General features: G+C 43.0%; 1 protein-coding gene across 1 annotated transcript in view; it reads left to right on the top strand.

The window, feature by feature from the left end:
- Positions 1-7,722: 7,722 nt before the first annotated feature.
- TAFA2 (TAFA chemokine like family member 2) overlaps positions 7,723-19,810 on the top strand; it is a 444,638-nt gene continuing 432,550 nt past the window's right edge. The window contains exon 1 of the mRNA XM_072742835.1: positions 7,723-8,230. The gene's annotated coding sequence lies outside the window, so the exon portion shown is untranslated. The remainder of the gene's footprint in view (positions 8,231-19,810) is intronic.

Here is a 19,810-nt window from a genome sequence, read left to right as displayed (position 1 = left end):
ATCTGAAGAGAGTTTGCAGGGAGAGATTTCAGTGCTTAAGCTTGAGCTTTCCTGAAATAGTTAAATCAGAACAATACTTAGAGTGAAAAGTGCACTGGGCTAGGAACTGATTTCTTGTTCTTGTTTATGTTCTAGAGTAGAAAAAAAAAATCTAATTACAACTCTGGCTGCCCTGACTTTTTAACTGAATTACTTGGGCAAGTTACATAACCTCTGAACTTTAGTTTATAAATCATAAAGTGAGATAATATCTCTTTTATAGAACTATTACGAGAAGAAAGAGATAAGTTAGTTTTCGTTCTTATTTTTGTTTGGCATCTTTGATTGTAAATTTATAAACATTGCCCTCTACTTAGCTTCAGTTACAAACGGTCTTTATTGTGTGGCCAATCGGCTCAGTGGATTTCACTCCCCTTCTCCCAGTTCTCAGCCACATTCTATGAATGAACAAAACTATCGGTTATGAATATCTATTTAGTCAGCAAATTATAGAGGGATATGGGACTTTGAGCTAAAGGTTAGGAGGACCCATCCTCTTCAGTATGGCACTGACAAATCACTTTCATCTTGATCTATACCTCCAGGATGTACCTTGCTCTATGAGGTCTTGGTTCCCTGCCAAAGTGAGAGTCTGTCTACTTCCACAACCTTCCATGGGGGTAAGTAGGGAGAGGAAAGAGGGTAAAGAGAGAGTGAGAGGCCAAAAGCAATCTAATTAATCCAATAAACCAGGCAGGAAGAATGGGAATTAGAAGAAGTAGTAAATGCTGGTGATTACTATAAGCAGGAGGTTGTGTCACTCCTTCAGTGAAGACTGCAGATGGACCAACTCTGGGTAACCCTTACGAGAATCTTCTGAAAGAAGATGAAATGAGGTAAAGTGGCTAAAGATCCTGCGCTTATTACCTCAAGCCAATGGAAATTTTTATTTCTGCTGGAGGAAGGGAACGGTTACACCCTCAGTTCTGATGATCCTACTCTCTAGTCTGTGCTGCTGAGACTGGTATGTTCAGTATACCATTAATTTCTCACCTATCTGGGATGGTGAGAATAATTCCTCTCCGTCCTATCCAGGTGAGCTGTTCATAAATAGCCCGGTAGCTACTTCCTTGCTGCCTACCTAGTTCTAGAAATCATGAGATCTCAGACTACCATAATATTAATAGCTCCTTTCTATGAGCAAGTAGTGTCTGTAAAATAGGGTTCTGTGGTTTTGTTTTTATTTATTTATTTATTTATTTATTTATTTATTTATTTATTTATTTATGCTGACTTATACTACAGCACTAAAATGTCCGAAAGGCCATTATTTATAAAACCTGCTGTTCAGCTCACTAATAAATGGGGTACAAACTGTGAAGTGCAATCAAGACAATGTTTTATTTTTCTTCTAATGCCTCGATGTCTCAGGCACAGCCTTTTGTGATGGTCACTTGGTCCATAAAACTACTATGTATTTGACCTGTGGAGTAATAGATTTGCCTCTTGGCTACCAGATGATCCTTTTATTTTGGACTGTTATTCTTGGCCACTTCAGTCAGCCCCCCTACCTTTTGAATTTTTCAGGCAAGAAGCAGGCACTTCTCTATAAATTTAATATTGGCCCCTACTACTTGGAAACAAATGTTAGATTCTCCCAAGGGCTCTTTTTCTCTCTGGTGTCTGTGTCTCAGCAAGCATCCACGTAGGCAGAGACCAAGAAGGCCCATTTCACCTCATCCGTCTCTGTGGCCAACCTCAGTAGTCACAAAGGATGAGGATATCCATACCCTAGAGACCTGGGCAAAATACAAGCACCTGAGTTGTCAGAGAAGGGCTTTTATTGGGCTCAGCATGAAGCTAATGTTGGGTTTCTCCCTTATCTACTCACCCTGGCAATGTGGGGAAAAAGTTTTTGTGCTTGTAACTTAAATGAGTTGATTAGAAAAAGCTAGGGCTTCTGGAGTCTAGAGCTATTTTTCTTTGATCTTTGATTGAGTGTAACATTGTGGAGGGGTGGAACCTTCCTGTACCCTAGGAACCACTGTAGTTCAGTTGTTAGAGCAAATTGGACTTCAGTTACCATGCTAAAAGGAGGCTGTGTTAAAGGGTGCATGGGAACAGCTGAATGTTGGAAATAGAAACAAGTGGGTGGGGCCCTGGAGGTCAGCAGGAGGAGATAGACCTTAAGGAGTGCATTTGAGATCTTGTGTCTGGTGATGTGTGTGTATGTGTGTGTGCAGCAATGAAGAAGGCTAATTTCATAGACTATGTCAATATTGCTCAAAATTTCCAGAAGTCACTTGAGCATGTAATATCTAGATGAATGTATTCATGTGATCAACAGGTTGGAAGTTTTAAGGCATTATTATCGAATATTAAAATAAATGTGGTCATAGGTTATTCCAAAAGCTTGTCAATTGAATATACTGGTTACTTATCCACCCATCCATGCCTGCAGCTTTACTAGGTGAAACATAAATGTACTCTTGTGGGATAACTTATAAAAATCTAAAAAAATAAGTCAATTATAATAGAATGTCATTAGTGTGAAAATGGAGAGACGGGTCAGGTGTTTAGGAGCACATGGGAGAAACAGTTTCTACAGTGGAAGGGATCTGCAGATGATTTCCTAGTGGAGAGAAGTCTGGTCCTGGGCTTTAATGAGTGAGTTGGAGTTAACTAGGTGAGATTGTTTACAGACGTGGTGGTGCCAAGGGTTTCAATCAGGCCCATGTGAGAAGTCATTTATGATAGGGATTTTTCATCTCAACTCTTTGGAACATGTTAAGAAATCAGGAAGTAAAACGTCTCTAAATAGCCAGAATAGATGACATGAGGTCCATGTACCAACGATGAAATCCTTGAAATCATCACTGTCATGTAAAGGTTGCTAGTGATTTCTAGCTCAACAAGTCAGATTTTGTAATACTGATGATAAATCTGAATTGTAAATTAAAGCCTTGGGATTAATTGATTCAAAGGTTGCCCAGAAAGCAGATTAAGTCTTGGAAAATTGGTGCTTTCTAGTGAGAAAGAATTACAGAGACATGTTCCATTGTACTGGTGAAAGCTTTTGGGACAGACTATCTGATAACGGGAGCAAATCTGGAGATTTGATGATCTGGACAAACTTGTAGTTCTTACGCAAGATTGGCGTCCTTTCCTCTGCACTGGGAATACTGTACTTTCCACAAGGTCGGTCCACAAGATGCCTGGTGGATGAAGCTACCGTGCAAAATGTTGGCCTTCTGGGATAGCTATTGTATTAGATGGTAAAAATGAAAACAAGTTCTTCCTCCCCCTGTGCCAGGTTCTTGAATGTGTTATTGTAGCTCTACCCAGGAGGAGATGGAGTCTTCTTTTCCCCCTTGGGTCTGGGCTGGCCTGATGAACTGCTTTGCCAAGGAGGCTGTGACAAAGATGGTACAAGCTAAGACTTGGAAGGTGCTTCCCCGTTGCTGCTCTTAGAAGCCCGTGACTGCTACCCTAGGAAACAGCCAGGCGAGCCTGCTAGGTGGTAGGTACTCCCTGACACCCCAGCTTAGAGTCAGCTAATTGCCAGATGAGTGAGGCACGATCCTAACCAACTGACCACAGATACATGAGTCCAGAGGAACTGTCCAGCTGAGCCTAGTGGAGCTCAACCCAAATTGCTAATCCACAGAAATGTGAACTAAATAAATCTGTGTTCTTTAAGTCACTACATTTCAGTTCTTTACAGTTCTTTAAGTCACTACATTTTAAAGTGGTTTATTCTATTTGCCTACTTACTACATACAGGACAGTTTTCCTGCCTCGGTCCCTTCTCCTGCCATTCCATGGAGTAGTTCTCTTGCTTTATTTCCACGAGGTCCATCTGCTTATTTGATCTTTGGTGTCTCGATCACTGACCACAAAGTATTTAAAGAGTATTGATTGTGTGAGGCACTATGCTAGGCGATGGAGACTCTCAAAGTTAATAACATACACACATTACATCGGATAGTATGGAATGGATTCTGGGCTTCTTTCTGTTCACCTAATTAGATGAAAACACTTAAAAGATGAACATCATTGAAAAAGACAGAAATGAGGTGGTTAGCACCAAAGAGACAAGAGACAAGCAGGAATGAGTGGCTTGATTGTGACACTCCTCCTCACGTATCCACTAGGAATTAGAACTTTTTGTTCATTTGTTTTAATGCCCTAGAGCCGGGCAGAGTACTGAGGGGGAGCTGGTGCTCATTTTTCTTCTCTTTCCCATCATTTCTTTCTATTCCTATTAATGGACCCAAGTTCCTCAAGTAAGGCTTTTCCATATCCGGGTCCAAATGGTTTTTATTTTTCTGTAATACAGGAGACAGCGTGTTTTCGTGGTGGTGCTGGGGAGGGTAGAGAAAAATCAAAGCCCAGACCAAAGCCAACAGAAACCAAAAACAAGGCTTCGGATTTAAGTAGATTTGGTTTGAAACTCAGCTCTGCCATTTGGTGACAGTGAAATCAAGTCTCAATTTAAAAAAATATGTAGGGTGAGGGTATATCATCTATTTTATGGGATGTTGCAAGGCCTTGAGATAAAGATTCGGGCTAACATATTAAACCTCTGGCAGGAAGCTTGAAGTGTCCCCAAGTGACATTTTAGTGATCCCTCAGAACGTGAAGAGCTACACGCAGAGTTACGATCAGTGAAGTTCAGCATTCCGAGCAGTTACTGTTTACTGCTTCCACGGAAGGAAGGGGGCAGTTTAAACAAATAGATAAGAGGCATCATCTTAAGATTTCTATTAATTGGGGAGGTATTTGCTATTTTGTCTCGGAGAGAAAACAAAAGATTTGGTTGTAAAGTCTAGGAGGTGCTGGGAATAGGAATACCTTGATCTAAAAATCATTAGGAATTATCTGGATACCAACAAAATGATACTGACAAAAGGATAAAAAATTCTGTTGTACTTTGTAATCAACGTATACATTTGTTCTCTTTTTTCATATTTTTATTAAAAGACAAGTTCAATTAGGAAAATAGAGGTGAAAACATCATCCATTTTAACAGTATGATAAAATTATAGATTTTCCTACCACCACACGGAGCTGATGAGTTAGAAACTAGAAGTATTATGATGTATGCTTTTTATTTCTTGTGGGAATGGAAGGCCGATGTTCTAAAGTGATTCTGTAAACAGCTATTCCTCCCAGCACAGAGCCCCAGTTTCCAATGCTGTTTCTGCTTGGATTCCGTCCCACTACTTAACATAGCAGACACAGGATTATTATAAGATTGGCAATAAAACAGTGCCAGTTGTTTTAAAACAAAAACTTCGCTCCCTTGGGAAAATAAGTCACCAGGTAAGAGCAATGAAATAAAAATCTTTGATACATGACACGAATCTTTTGAAAGTGAGCATTTGAGAGCACCTGAAATGATTGTCATGTGCTAGGCTGATTTAACTGTTAGAGGACAATTAGCAAAAATAATTAACCCCACATGATTTAGTTTTGGTTCCTTGTTAGTCTTAAGTGTTCTAAATTCTTTGCTTTCTTAAGCTCATACTAACTTAGGTTTATCAAGTTAAAGTAGAATCACTCCAAAAATTCAGAGTGAATGGTGGATTAGAAGGAATTTAATCATGATGTTAGTATATATTTTATAACTGAAACATAGAGGAACATCCTGAAAGCAAATTTTCGAGTGGTTAAGTTCATAAAACCTAACTATTAAAGGTACTAATGGGACCTCACTTGAATGTCACCGAAGTAACAAGACATTATAAAATCTGTGGTCCCTTTATTAAAACAACCACACCAACCCACATTACTTGATGCCTCTTAGATACAAAATGTTTGAATTACAAAGTTTGTTAAGACAAAATCACTAACAAGTCAAACCTATATTCCATATTCGTTTGTGTACATGGTGACTAGTGTTACTTTTATTTTCTAGCTGGTGGAGAGGGCGTGTGACACCTAGTTTGGCAAAGGTTTCAGTGCATTGGAGCTACAAAGGCACAAAACTTTAGAGCTGGAAGGAACCGTAGTCACCTTGGAAATTATCAGTTGAATAAGAGGTAAAAATATTGGCTTCAGAACACGACCTTTGAGATATCAAAGTTTGTAAGGGACTTGTGGCTCAGCATACAATGTTTTTTGCTTTAGATTTTCTTTTTCTAAATCTATTATTACTACTTGTGGGGACTTGTGGCTCAGGATCCAATGTTTTTTGCTTTGGATTTTCTTTTCTTTTTCTAAATCTATTACTACTTGTGGGGACTTGTGGCTCAGCATCCAATGTTTTTTGCTTTAGATTTTCTTTTTCTAAATCTATTATTACTTGTGGGGACCTGTGGCTCAGCATCCAATGTTTTTTGCTTTAGATTTTCTTTTCTTTTTCTAAGTCTATTATTACTACTTGTGTGTGTGTTTTATGATGCTCTAACATTACACTAAGGTTTGCTCATGACCCACTCGATCGAAGCGAGCCTGAGGAGACGGCTGGCCGCAATACCGCCTAAACCAGCACCCAGTCTGACCAACCCTGTAAGGACACGACCTTGCGAGGGTCTCGCTATTACATTTCTGGGAACAGCAAGAGGTTCCTCTAGCATGGACGCTGCTGACCTAGGGCCGTGCTGCCAAGTCTCCTCTCTGAATCGGAAAGAGGTTGGAATCTGTAAAAATGCAACCCTCTCTGCCACCAGACGCTGGCTCCCTTTTTCTTGGGGGAAGAAACTGGGGCGGCCTGCGTGGCTCGGCGCGGCGCGGCGCGGCGCGGCTCCCTGGCCCGGGCCGCCTCTAGAGGGAGACAGAGTCCAGCCTTTGCGCGCTGCCGCCCGCGCCGCCCGTCCCTCCGCCCGCAGGACCGCAGTTTGCTCCGCGCAGCAGCCGCGGCGGCGATCCCGGCGGCGGCTCGCGGCTCCGCCGTCCCATTTCCTGCTCAGCTCCGCCGGAGTGGCCGGGCCCGCCGTCGCCGTCAGGGGCCGCGAGCTCCCGGGGCGCAGGGCTGGGCGGAGCGGGAGCGGGCGCGGGCGCGGGCCTGCCCTCTCGGGCACTTGCCGGGAGCACCCCCGCCGCCTCTTGCACCGCAGCCCTGGGGTGACAGGCGGGGAGGGCGCGGTGGCCGACCCGCCCGCTGGGCTCCCCCCGTCTCGCCCGGATTCGGTCCCGCCCCGAGCGGAGTGACCCGGCAACACCTGCTGGAGCTCGCAGCTGCTCGGGGGCGACGGACCCGCCTGCCCTGCGGCCCGCGATGCCCGGGGGCGCGGCGGGGGCGCTGCGAGGGGCTCGGGCCGCGGCGGGGCGCGGCGGCCGCGAGGGGCTGCGGCTGGCCCGGGGGCGCTGCTGAGGCTCGGGGCGCGCGCTGCGCGGGGCGCCCCGGGACCGGCCGCCAGGAGCGGGCGCCAGGACCCCGGCCGAGGGAGGGCCGGCGCCGGCAGCGCGGGGCGGCGCGAGGAGCGCGGAGGACCGAGGAGGACCGGGGAGGACCGGGGAGGAGCCGGGAGGACGGAGGAGGAGAGAGGAGGAGCGGGGAGGAGAGAGGAGGAGCGCGGAGGACCGAGGAGCAGCGCGGAGGACAGAGGAGCAGCGCGGAGGACAGAGGAGCAGCGCGAGGAGCAGCGGGAGGAGCGGGAGGAGCGCGGAGGGGCGCGAGGAGCAGCGCGAGGAGCGCGGAGCAGCAGGAGGAGCAGCGCGGGGTGTCCCCCCCCCGGGCGGCCGCAGACCCCCTGCAGCCGCTCGCGTGGGCGCCCCGGGAGCCGCGGGGCGCGGGGCACAGCCTGCTGCGCGGGGGGCCAGCCGAGCCCGACCGGCCGTGCGCGGAGCCCGGGAGCCCGCCTGCGCGGGGCAAGTGCGCCCTCGGCCTTGAAGGCGGGCGCGTCGGACATGGACTAGGCGGGGCCGCCGGAGCGCCCGGTGGCCGGCAGTCGGGGTCGGGGGCTGAGCGCGCCCGTGCTCGCCGCCGAGGGCCCGCCGGGGCTGCGGGGCCGGGCTTCCCTCCGTCCGCGCGGCTTCCCGCTGCGCACCCGCCCCGCGTTCAGGGCGCTCCTGGATGGCGAGGGGTGCCTGAGCCGCCCGCGCCCGGAGCAGGGAGCGCGCGCGCACGCCCCGGGCCGCACTCCCGCCCTCCGCGAGCTCGCAGCCCCGGACGCGGGCTCCTGTGCCCTGAGCGGCGGCGGCCGGGCGTCTCGGGAGCGATGCCAGGGCGGTGAGGCAGGCGCCGGCCCGCGGGAGCTGCAGGAGCGTCGCTAGGTGTTGCCGCCACCGGGAAGCCGGGCTGCAGGTAGGTGCGAGCGGGGGGCGCGGGGTGTCGGCGGGCGCGGGGGGTCGAGCCGGGGTGCCGGCAGGTGCAGGCAGGGTCGGAGGCGCGGGGCGCCCGGCAGGTGCCGGCAGGTGCCCGCGGGGCGCTCAGGGGCGGGGCGGGGGTCGGAGCCGGGTGGCCGCGGGCTCCGGTCGGGTCCCCCCGGGAGCCCCCCAGACCCCCCCAGGGAGTCAGGACCGGCGGCCTGGCCCGGCTGGTCCCCCTCCAGACCCCACTTTCCGTCCACTTCCGAGGAGTTGCTTGCAGGCTGCGCGCCCCGGGCTCCGCACCTCCCCGCCCCGCCGGCCCGGGCAGGGTCCTCCGGGGCAGCTCCGAGCCGCCTGCCTGACGGGCCCCTCGGGTCGGGGAACGGACGCTTCACGACTGAATGAGCCAAGTCCGCTTAGGGAAGGGCCCTACAGGAGAGCTTTAGGGAAAGGATGGTCCTGCCAACCGCGTTCAGGAGAAGAACCGCTTCGAGGAACGAAGGGTGGTGCATTGGCGGGGGTTGTGCTCCCCCCTTCCTGCGAGGTGCCCCCGAGTCCGCCCCGCGGCGCCTGCCCCCCTGCAGGCCCCCTTGCAGGCCCCCTTGCAGCCCGAGGGCAGGTTGCTGCCTACAGGGGGCTCCTGCAGCTCCCGGGCTGCCCCTGCCAGTGGGGAACGTGTTGTTTCCAGAAACTGCCTTTGTAAAGGAAAGTTTGACGTCCGCCGGCCTGTTTCTCCTGCAACTGCAGGCCGAGCCCCCAGGTCTCTGCTCGCGGGGGACGAGCCGGGGGCGCCTGCGGAGCTCGCGGCGGGCGCGACGCCCGGGGTTCGGGTCCCGCGCCCTGACCGCGTGTGAGCCGCCGCGGCTGGCAGCGCGCCTTCCCCGAGCGCCGGCTGGCGCTGCTTGTGGCCTTCAGGAAAGGAAGGGGGAAAAAGGAAATCTTGGCTTTGTGGGTGTTTAAATCCCTTCTTGAATTTTGCAAGGACGATTTTTGAAAAAGCAAGAGCCCCATATACCACCTTTGCTCCGAGAAGGGACCCCCGAAGCGGCGGGTGTGGAAGGGCCCTTCACCCGGCTCGGGATGGATTGCAAGGACTATTGACCGCGTGATAATGATCTGGGTCCCGTCTTCCCGACTAGACTGTTGGAGACGTCAATAATCAGACTTATCAATTAACACTTTAAAACTGCTCTATTAGGCGATGTAAGTTAAGACAAATGAGTCATTTAAGATTTCTGTGTCAAGGTGCTAAATGGCAATAACTAGCGAAGGAGATTAGAAACACCTTTACAGCCCTAAAAAAAAAAAAAACAGCATTAAGATGCTTTGTATTTATTACAGCCTTTCCGTGTGTGCACATGTATTCGCAGACTGCTGAGCATTTTACACTTTCAAATTTGGTACCTAATGGCCTTAAAAATGATCAGAGGCATTTTTCGGCTTTCCTACTTTATCTGCTCAGGATCTCATCCAGATTCGGTTGTTTGCATGTTGACCTTTTTAGAGTCCTAATTTTTAAAGCCATCAGTAGCCATTGAAAGGCCATCAGTAACCACACTGGAGTTCAATTTTATTTTAATTTTCGGTGGAAAAAAACTGGGTTACATCATTTGTAGATGTAATGCTATGAGAACAGGGTCACTACCAACTGCATGCTTAGGCACAGTGACTGTTAAGAGGAAGAATGCAGTTTTAGTGTGTGGTTTTATTTAGATGACGCATTTTTTGAGACTAAAATCTTGATTCTTTTCTTGCCTTTAATGAAATTGTGTAGTTGAGGATTCTTGAACTTACTTATTTATACATACTGCTATGATGCTTCTTAAAGAAGATTCTTAAAGAAGATTCAAAAACCACCTATAATGCTACAAGTTGTGCCCAAGGAGAATCTAAGCTTTCTGAATATGTGTGATTTTTGAATTGGAAAAATGTTAGTGATTTTAACAATGATAAATTGGAGAATGCAGATTCATTGAAATGCCCATGGATCTGTGACAAAAAAAAGATACATATTGCTTAGAGAATGCATTATAGTATTTACTAACCACCAGGTTACAAGATGTGATGACACAGCGGTAAAAATATCTGTTTTTAGACATGGCCACTTTTCCTTTTTAAAAATTTATAAAGTAATGAAACTTAGAGGTGATAAAAGATGTTATAAAAATTATTATGTATGAATATTATCAAAAAGTTTTGGTGGTCCCGGATCCAGTCTCTTCAAGATCACATTTTAATGATGATCTTTTTGTAAAATGCTTTTGAATATTGAAATGTTGAAAGTGCATTTTGGGGTTGATGTAGCCTAATTGCCGGTATGGATTACCCTATACACGTAGGGGACGATGTGCCTCTTCCAGGCATCATCACGGGCCGTAGTAAAAGGTATTATTGGAGTCTGCTGAAGTTCAGCTGTGGCTGCACACTGATGATCATTGGACTATCTGATGTGTATCCCAAACTAGGAATGTTCCAAAGTGTCATCAGCTACTTCTAATAGATTTGAGAAGATGAAACAACCAGAGTGCCAACAGTTCAGTGCCCCGGCTTTTACTTCTCCAGTATTTTATTAGGGATGCCTCATTAAGTCGTATTATTCTGCAGCTGTTTTGTTCATTGAAGATTCAAGTAAAAATAAGGAACTTGACTGTGCAGTGCAGTTCTGTTTTCTTGGTGCAAAACCCCAGGCTGAAGTAAAATAGGCCTGGAAGGTAGTCCCCTGTGATCTATACCTGACATTTACAAATGCAATTCATCAACCTGTCATTAGTGGGGCTCCATCAAAACAAAGAAGACATGCATTAACACAGGCCGCTGCTAGATACCAAGGCCAGACTAGCTAAATCAACTTCATATCTGATCTACATACTTTTACAGTATTTGACATGATTTATCTTGCTTACAAACCATTTTTTTTTTTAATGCTGTGTAGTAGGGTGCATTTGCCATTTTGTTCCAAAATTCTTTGGTTAACTTTATTTTAAACTCCTTGAAGCATATTGAATGATACCACCGGAAGAACGGGAATCATTTCACAAGGGAGTTACCGTAAGTCTTTTTAGACAAAAGTTTTACCTTCGATTTAGAGCATAGTCTGAAACAGGGGAAGATGGAAAGGTGGGCGCAGCCCACAGAATTAGAAGTTAGTTTTTATTTCTTAGTTGTCATTGGCCACTGCTTTGTTTGGTCATTTTTAGAAAGTCTGATTCTATCCATTTGGCACAGTGATTCGGGTGTCCTTGTCAATGAAATATAACTGATAATGCTTGTTTCTACTTACTTTTAACAGAAATTTAACAGAGTTGTTGGCATGTGAAGAAAAGTGTTTAAATCTATATCACTGTATTATCTAATCTTTATAGCTCTCTTTCTCTATCCAGATGCATATGTATATATGCATTTAATGGCATCCGTGTAAAATACTGGTTTTGTGTGGAAGAGGAAAGAATGACTTTTAACAAAGTCTGCATTTTATGCTTTTTCACATGATTTGACTTACAGTGCGACTGAATCTAAGGTTTAACAAGGTCATTTATGATTCAGTTTTACTGCTTGAACCAATGTTGCATGTAGTGTATTTTTCTCTTTAGTTTTTCTTTTGGAGATATTCTCGTGAGGTTACAAAGGCAAAAAAAAAAAAAAGTCATCTTTGTCATTTATGTAAAGGTGCTTGGGATGTGTTTATTGACCCTGTGACTGGGAATTTCAACACATTTAAAAGACTGACTATATTTGTATGCCATCTCTATTAAATATGCGCCTCCACAGTTAAACCAGGCGTTACATTAGAGTATACTACTCTGGTTTACAAATGGTATCTGTAAATTTTCCAGAAAAAATTTCCTTTGCTCTTGTTTTCCGTGTGCTATGTAAAACTGGAGAGTGCAGTTATCTTTTAATGAATGCAAGGTTAGTTTCACTAAATATTTTTGTTTTTTTCTTTTTTTTTAAATTTTCTTGCTGCTATGCACTATTGATACACTCCAAATTTGTTAGATTTCCAAAACCCACCCACTTCCAAAGTGTATGCCACGTGTATATGTTGCATTTCATCCTGTGCTGTGATAGGCAAGCTGGTCACTGGAATCCCTGAGATTCTGGCCTATTTAGGCAATTGATTGATATTGCTTTTGGAAAAAGAGAAGACTTTCAGGTTACTTTTTGATTCAGATGAAAACAATGTGTAAGCTATCAGGAGAATATTCCATCTTGTTCACAGTGATCCATATGGGGAATGAGATAGATATAACTGAGGAATCAGATACTATATGCTCATGTTAGATAAAGCCCTTTAATCAATTCCTTCAGTTTCCTAAATTATTCCATAGGAGCTATAAAAAATTGTCTTATGATTTCCCTTGAAGGGCCAGTAAGCAAAGGTACATCTCCCTTTCTTTTAGCACAAGCTCATTTAATACAATTTATATTGTTTAATACAGTAAATTTTGAAATTCTTCAGAGTCGTTGGTTAATGTGATAATGTAGTCTTAATAGTTATGGTGGCGGGCTGAATTTAGTACTTTGACCAAGTGAGGATAGGCGGACAACAAATTTCCTTTGCTCTTGTATTTCCGTGTGCTATGTAAAACCTGGAGAGTGCACAGTTATCTTTTAATGAATGCAAGGTTAGTTTCACTAAATATTTTTGTTTTTCTCTCTTTTTTTTTTCTTGCTGCTATGCACTAGTCCCTGTATAATTGCATGCATGTGAATGGGCAACTGTGTTGACCTTTAAAGGTCATGCAAAAATTTTAAAGCTTTCAATTTACAGAGTTAATTGCCTATGGCCTCCTGTTGCTGCATATGGAGCTTTCTGCTGAGTTTAATAATACAGAATAACACTGTGGTTTTCTGTGGATTATGCAGCTTTGATAAGGAAAGTTATGGAAGTATGGGTATAGTAGGCAGTATGATAGAAGATTTTTGGAAAAGTGTATTAGTGCTTTGCAGTCAAAATTTTCAAGTCTGAATGGCGTGGGCTTTGAGGAGACAGATTCTTTCTGGAGCAAAAAACTGACCACCCAGAATTATTACCTATGTGTAAAAAACTAGGCCCTGGTTTTATTTCATTTTGGATGTTTTTCTCTCTAACACCCTTCTTTGCTATTCCACTGAGAATTGTATTTAAACATTGGAGGAATTAAGTATGCTTGCTCTCCTATGAAAAAGGCAATGGGAAAAAAAGCAGGGTGAGTTATTTGTCCCAGTCGTTTTCCTGTCTTCATATTCTTCATCTTTACAGAGTAAGTAAAAGCAGGCAACTGAGAAAGGGTTATTTGGTCTTGGGAATCTTAATGACAAAAGTTCAGCCGAGTAATAGAACACAGAGACTTTTGTTAGACTATATTCTTCCGGAGGGCAGGCCTTCTGCAGCTCTAAAATTTGGTCTGCTTGAACAGTGGAGCTTTATATACTGATGAAGTGAATTTGTGATGACTCAGATGAGTCAAGAATTGAGAAATGGCCAATCCAGATCATTTGAGAAAAGCAACGTGTACACTTATATTTATTTCTTATTTGTATTAGTTTATGGGCTGTTCCAAATGTATGTAAGGTGGAAGAAACTGGTTAATGTTACCATTTCCTTCTTAGTTTAGTTCTACTTTTTTTTATAGATGTGTGGTGAATAGCACACTCATATTTGTTGGTTCTGGAGAAATGTGGTAAATTCCTTCTTAGAATGGCTGTTAGACATGGATAGCGGTGACCTTGTCTTTATTTGTATTTTCTACAGAAAGTTGTGTTGAATCGAATGAAACAGCTCTAACTTTAGTTCTTCTCTCTTATGGTATATAATGAGAAAGGAGGTAGATGATCCACCTTTCAGTCAGGCAATCCAAAGGCCAGCAGGAGAGTGGAAGGGCATTGTAATCTCATACTCCATAAAGCAAGCCCCACTTGGGGCAGCTTTAAGTTCAAGGAAAATTTCTAGCAATTTTTTTTTTTAGCTTTAGTTCTTGAAATCTTCTATCATAGTAGTTTCCTGTTAAGTACATGTATTTAGCTTTATTGCAAACTCCTTTTAGATTGATTGTTAGTCTGTTTATAGCTATACCAGAATTGGGTCAAAATTTAGCCTTTGCTATTTGAAGATATATTTGCTCGTCATATCATTTATTGAGTGGTTAAAATTCATTGGCTTGCATTTTGGTTAGCAGATATATTTTGAAAATGACTATTATAAAACCAACGTGGGGCGGTGGTGAGAGCTCTGGAGATGCTTTTGTAGCTCTACAAAATGGTTAATAATAAATAGCCTGTAACCACAAGAAAATCACTTCATTTCTCTGTGACTCAGTTTCTCAGCAAGGTATTTTTTAGTCAAGTTTTCAAGACTATTAAAAATGTCATTTTTCCTGCATGTCCAAGCATCATGGCATAATACAATCGTATTACAGGACAAACCTTCCAGTTAGGAAGTCTGACATCTAGCACATAGTTGCTGGCACACCGGTAAATGTTCCATAAATGCTTTTCAGTGAGTGATCTGTGACAGTTGTCCAGCTTTATAAGATTGGGGTGATGATGATTATGGTGATGATCAGAGACTCTAGAATTTAATCTGATGAAATCCCATAATTCAGTGTAGCCATTTTGCCAAGTTTATATGATGCTGTTTTGCTGTGAAACAAGTTGTGATAGAGTCTTAGGCTTGTGAGGGTTATATGTCTTCTCTCTGCTGCCAGTTTTCATAGTCCTTGAAATAAAAAGGGTTTTTTTTTTTGATGAACCCAAATAGAGCTAGGCTAGCAAATGAATAATCTTCACATGCTTATTGGTAATTAATGACAGGAATTCAAAATCTGTGTATGAAATTTTGAGAAGTTATAATTCTGGGGAAAGTTCCTTCATTTATTAAGTATTTCTTTAGCACCCTCGGGGGATGGATCAGTAAAAAAGATAAAGGTACTTGCCCTCATAGAATATGCCATTACAGTATATTCAAGTTTTGAAATGAATCTGGGAGGAATGATTCAATGATGTATTTTCCTGTGTCTGCTCTTGCTATTCTAGTTTATAACTGTGAAATACCATTCTGAAAAGAAATAGTTAAAATAGCTGAAATGTCCCAATTGGAATGAGTTGTGTAGAAAAATATCATAGTATTCATTTAAGGTGAGGTACTACATAATTCGACGGATTGATTCTATCTGGCTCATGAGGTCTGTGATCGAACTGAGGATGGTATAAGCCATAGGCCCTTTTTCTAAATTACACATATGAAAGAATAAATTCAAGAGATTGAATGACTTGAGATCCATAAACGGATCAAAAATTCAAAAACCTATAGAGATCAGCCTGGGAATGTGAATGAGTGAAGCCAACCAAGTGGAAGGTAACAAATGACAACTGACAGCATCAGCTATAGTGTTGGGGAGACTGTAGGGAGTGGTGGAAGTTCTGGTCAACATCTGAGTGGGGCAGCTGAGCCTTGACTTCATTAGTTTCTACGCTGGAATGTGGATCTGGTGTTGTCAGGTTTTATGATTTGTAGGAGAGAATTAGATTTGTTGGTATTTTTTTTTTTAAAAAGATTTATTTATTCATAAGAAACACAGAAAGAGAGGCAGAGACATAGGCTGAGGGAGAAGCCGACTCCCTGCAGGGAGTCCAACGTGGGACTCGATCCCGGGCTCTGGGATTTTGACCTGAGGGGAAGGTAGACACTCAACCGCTGAGCCACGCATGCCTCCCAGATGTGTAGATATTTAAAATGTGAAAGTTCCAGATTTATAAATGATGGGAATGAATTCAAATTTGAAATATTGTGTGGGCCAACAGGCGTATCTGCAGACCCACATGCAGGCTAAGGGGCATGAATGTGTCACTGTTGGCAGATGGATGTGTGAGGGCAGCTAGTTAGGGAGATACAGACACACCTGCCCTTTTGCCATTTCTATCCATACTCCTCCAATCCCACTTGCATTTGGAGCCAGGGTGGTTCCCAGTTAAGGGCTCAGCTGGAGGAGCTGAATGATAATGAGGAATGGTTCATTCTCACCTCGGCATTTAGTTTGCTTTCTTCTTTTTGACTCAATGGACAGTTGATGCTGAGGTCGCCTTGAGGTTGGTAATGTCTTGGACCCCTTAAGGGATGTGCTGGGAACACAGAAGCTTAAATTGATGCCAGGTATGTGGAATGGGCTCTAGAGTTCTGTAATGCCTTCTATTAGGTTGGTGCTTGTTAGACTTGTATTGCACATAAATAATCTGGGAGAAATGTGCTAAAATGCAGGTTCGGGGCCTGAGATTGTGCATTTCTAACGAGCTCCCCTGTGAAGCTGTTGGCTGTTGGCCCATGGACTACAGTGTGAATCGCAAGGCTCTAAGAGCCCCTTCACCACTGGAATTTCATTCCATGCATATAGCAAGGTGGGAGGCCTCCTACCCTTACTTCTCTGACAAGCTTTCCCTGTAGTAAGCAGCCTAAATCTGGCCACTGACTTGAAACACTTGCCTCAAAGGCTTTCTAATCTGAGCGTGGAATTAATAAGCATTTGCTTCATTTAGTAGTCTTCCATTTAAAGAATATATTTTACCCCAAAGAATGAATCAGAAATGGTCAGTTTTCACATACTAATGCAAGTTTGGCTTATTTCCTATAGTTTAAAGAAATATATTTATTAACTAGCAGTATATTATACATGGATGTATTCTTGCGTACAAGGTCAATTTTAGCCTCCGAATCATTTTTGGAATTTCAACAGCAGTAACTTCCTCTTAGGGCCTAAATGTCAAAATTTTGGCCACAAAGTCTAGATTTTTATTCTACTTGGGTAATTATTATGAATAGGTGAGAGGATGGACTTAAAAATGATGGTTTTGTATATTTATTGGCCTTACCACTTCTAAGTGAATCTCTTTTTTGTTTTTGTCCTGCTGATCCTAAATACCTTTCCAGAAGTAGTCTCTTTAGGATTGAAGGCATACTAACTTATTATTTAGGGAGTGTGACTTCTTTATATATTATTAATTTTTTTTCCTAAACCAGTTTCACTAATGCCAGAAGGTATCATAGCTCAGGTGTGTGACTATTCTACGGAGGTCTGACCTGGTCATGTCACAAGTTCAGTTCATTGGGCAAGAATATTTTGTTGTCAGTTTTCTTTTTGAAGATTTATTTATTTAGAGAGCAAGCATGTGGGGGGGGGGAGGGCAGAGGGAAAGGGAGAGAACTCCTCAAGTAGACTCGCTACTGAGTGGGGAGGCAGATGCCAGGACCCTAAGATCATGACCTGGGCCAAAATCAGGAGTTGGCGAGTTAACCGACTAAATCACCCAGGCACCTCTTTGTTGTCAGTTATATCAATGCCTTGGAAATTCTTAAGTTTTTGTGTGCTGGTGTATTAATTATAAACTGAGATTATATTTAGGCATGTTGTTTTGAGGGAGAAAGGCAAACTTTTCTTGCAAGTTGTATGATTAATACAGTTTGCAATAGTAATGCTATTATTTCTTACTCAATTTCTTTTATGTACTTAGAGGTTTCTATTATATAGGATATCTTTGCTTACAGCTGAGTCATGAAATGAATTTTACTGAGTTTGTTAGTCTGTAAGCTCTGTGAGGCAAAACCATGTGTATCGTGTTTCTGTTCATTCCCAGCCCTTAGCACACAACAGGTCTAGCACATAACAGGTACTTAATTAACATTCAGTGGGAAGATGATTAATAGTTAATATTGATAGTCTTTTTGTATGTGTCTTCTATGTGTGAGGAAGTATTGTGTGAAGAATTGTCATTTATTCTGTCTAATTGTGTGTATGAGAGGGAGAGATTGGCCATTTATTTTGACCTACACTTTCCATCTCTAACCCGAAGGACATTTTAGCACTAAAAAATACATACATTTTAGGCAAATCATGAAGGACAAAACATGCTGACAAATATTTCCATTCTTTTCACAATTTATTGTAACCTGGAGGTTTAGAGGCTATGTATGTTTGTGATTCTACTGTTGTATAAATTAAGTAATATTTGTCAATGTCAAATTTAAGTGTTAATCACATATGGAGTATATTTTGATTGTCTTGTCAGTGAGCAATCTTGACTCATCATTCATTAGGGAATTTAAAGCCATTTATTCTTATCTACATAATTACCATTTTCATAATTTATCATGAACCAGATTTGCTTTTTTCACCTTCAGGAACACTCTTGAATGTGATACTATTGTTCTTGGTTTCAATGATATTGAAAATTATTGGTATTCTAATTTCCAATACTACTTAGTAGGGATAGTATACATTCAAGTATTTATTGATTTTTATTTTAATCCTCCTGTGTTAAGTAGAGCTTTAAAATGCTTGCTACAATGGAAGAGTTCACAAACTTAAAACTCTTTCACTATATTTAATTATTAAGGAAACCTATGTGTATTATAAACACATAGGAAACCTATGTGTATTATAAAGTCAACTCATTAGATTATTAAAAACTGAATTTTTGGCATTGCCTTTATTTTAAAAGACTGCATGGAACTGTATGTATTAGCATATACATGTGTGCATATATACACACATAAACTTAAAAAGTTTCTTCATACTTAAAAAGTTTCTCAGAGACCTTAAATATGATGCCTTTACTATTTAAAGTATTTTTGGAACTCTTCAATGAGTTAAAGACAGGCTTTAAATGGAATTGATCTGGTTTTTCCCTGTAATGTCCCAAAACACTCATACACGTATAATTAATGTGCATCCTCTAAGATTATAGAACTAGGGCTCCTGTGGAACTTACTGAAAAAGAGATCTGTTCCTTATCCCTGCCTCAATACTAAATAGATTAATGAAAAATTTAGGTACTACATAGTACTGAAAGATTTTTAAAATCAATAAGTAGAATTAAAATCAAGCTTACTGGTGAATTTTACCTTGGATCAAGGTCCATGTTAAACAGTTGACCCCCGTACCTTGAGGGTTTGAACTGTGTGCATCCACTTACCTGTGTTTTTTTTCTTTAATAGATACAGTACTATAAATGCTTTTCCTTATGATTTTCTTAATATTTTTTCTCTAGCTTACTTAATTGTAAGAATACAGTATGTGATACATACAGCCTAGGAAATATGCGTTAGTTAACTATTGATGTTACAGGTAAGACTTCTGGTCAATGGTAGTTGGATTTTTTTGGGAGTCAAAAGTTATACATGAATTCTCAGCTGTGCTGGGGGTTGGCGCCCTAACTCCTATGTTGTCTAAGGCCAGTGGTACTTCTAGGAAGAGTAGCTGAGCTGTGGCTTTCCTGGCCTTGTGTCTTTTCCTAGCAGCTGATTACGTTCAGCCTTTGAGGTGGACTCAAGAGCTCATGGTTAATGTTTTACTTCATATTTTGTGAAATCTGCTTCCAGTCCTCTAGGTAGATGGTATGGCCTACTGGGGTGAAATGAAAGAAAGAAGCAGATTGAATAACTGGCAGCCAGTGGTCAAGAAGGTGACAGGGTTAGCGTTTTGTGGGATGTAAAGGGGAAGAGGGATTAGGTAGGGGGCCAGATGGAGTGAAAGGGAGAAGACAGAGATCAGAAGGGAAGTTTGTTCTAGCTCACATTTTCATACAAATAAAAGAGGAAACCCTT

Source organism: Vulpes vulpes, chromosome 16 (assembly GCF_048418805.1).
Source record: "Vulpes vulpes isolate BD-2025 chromosome 16, VulVul3, whole genome shotgun sequence".
NCBI classification, from domain to species: domain Eukaryota; kingdom Metazoa; phylum Chordata; class Mammalia; order Carnivora; family Canidae; genus Vulpes; species Vulpes vulpes.
The sequence above is the reverse complement of the archived record's forward strand: the minus strand, read 5'-3'. Positions and strand labels throughout refer to the sequence as shown.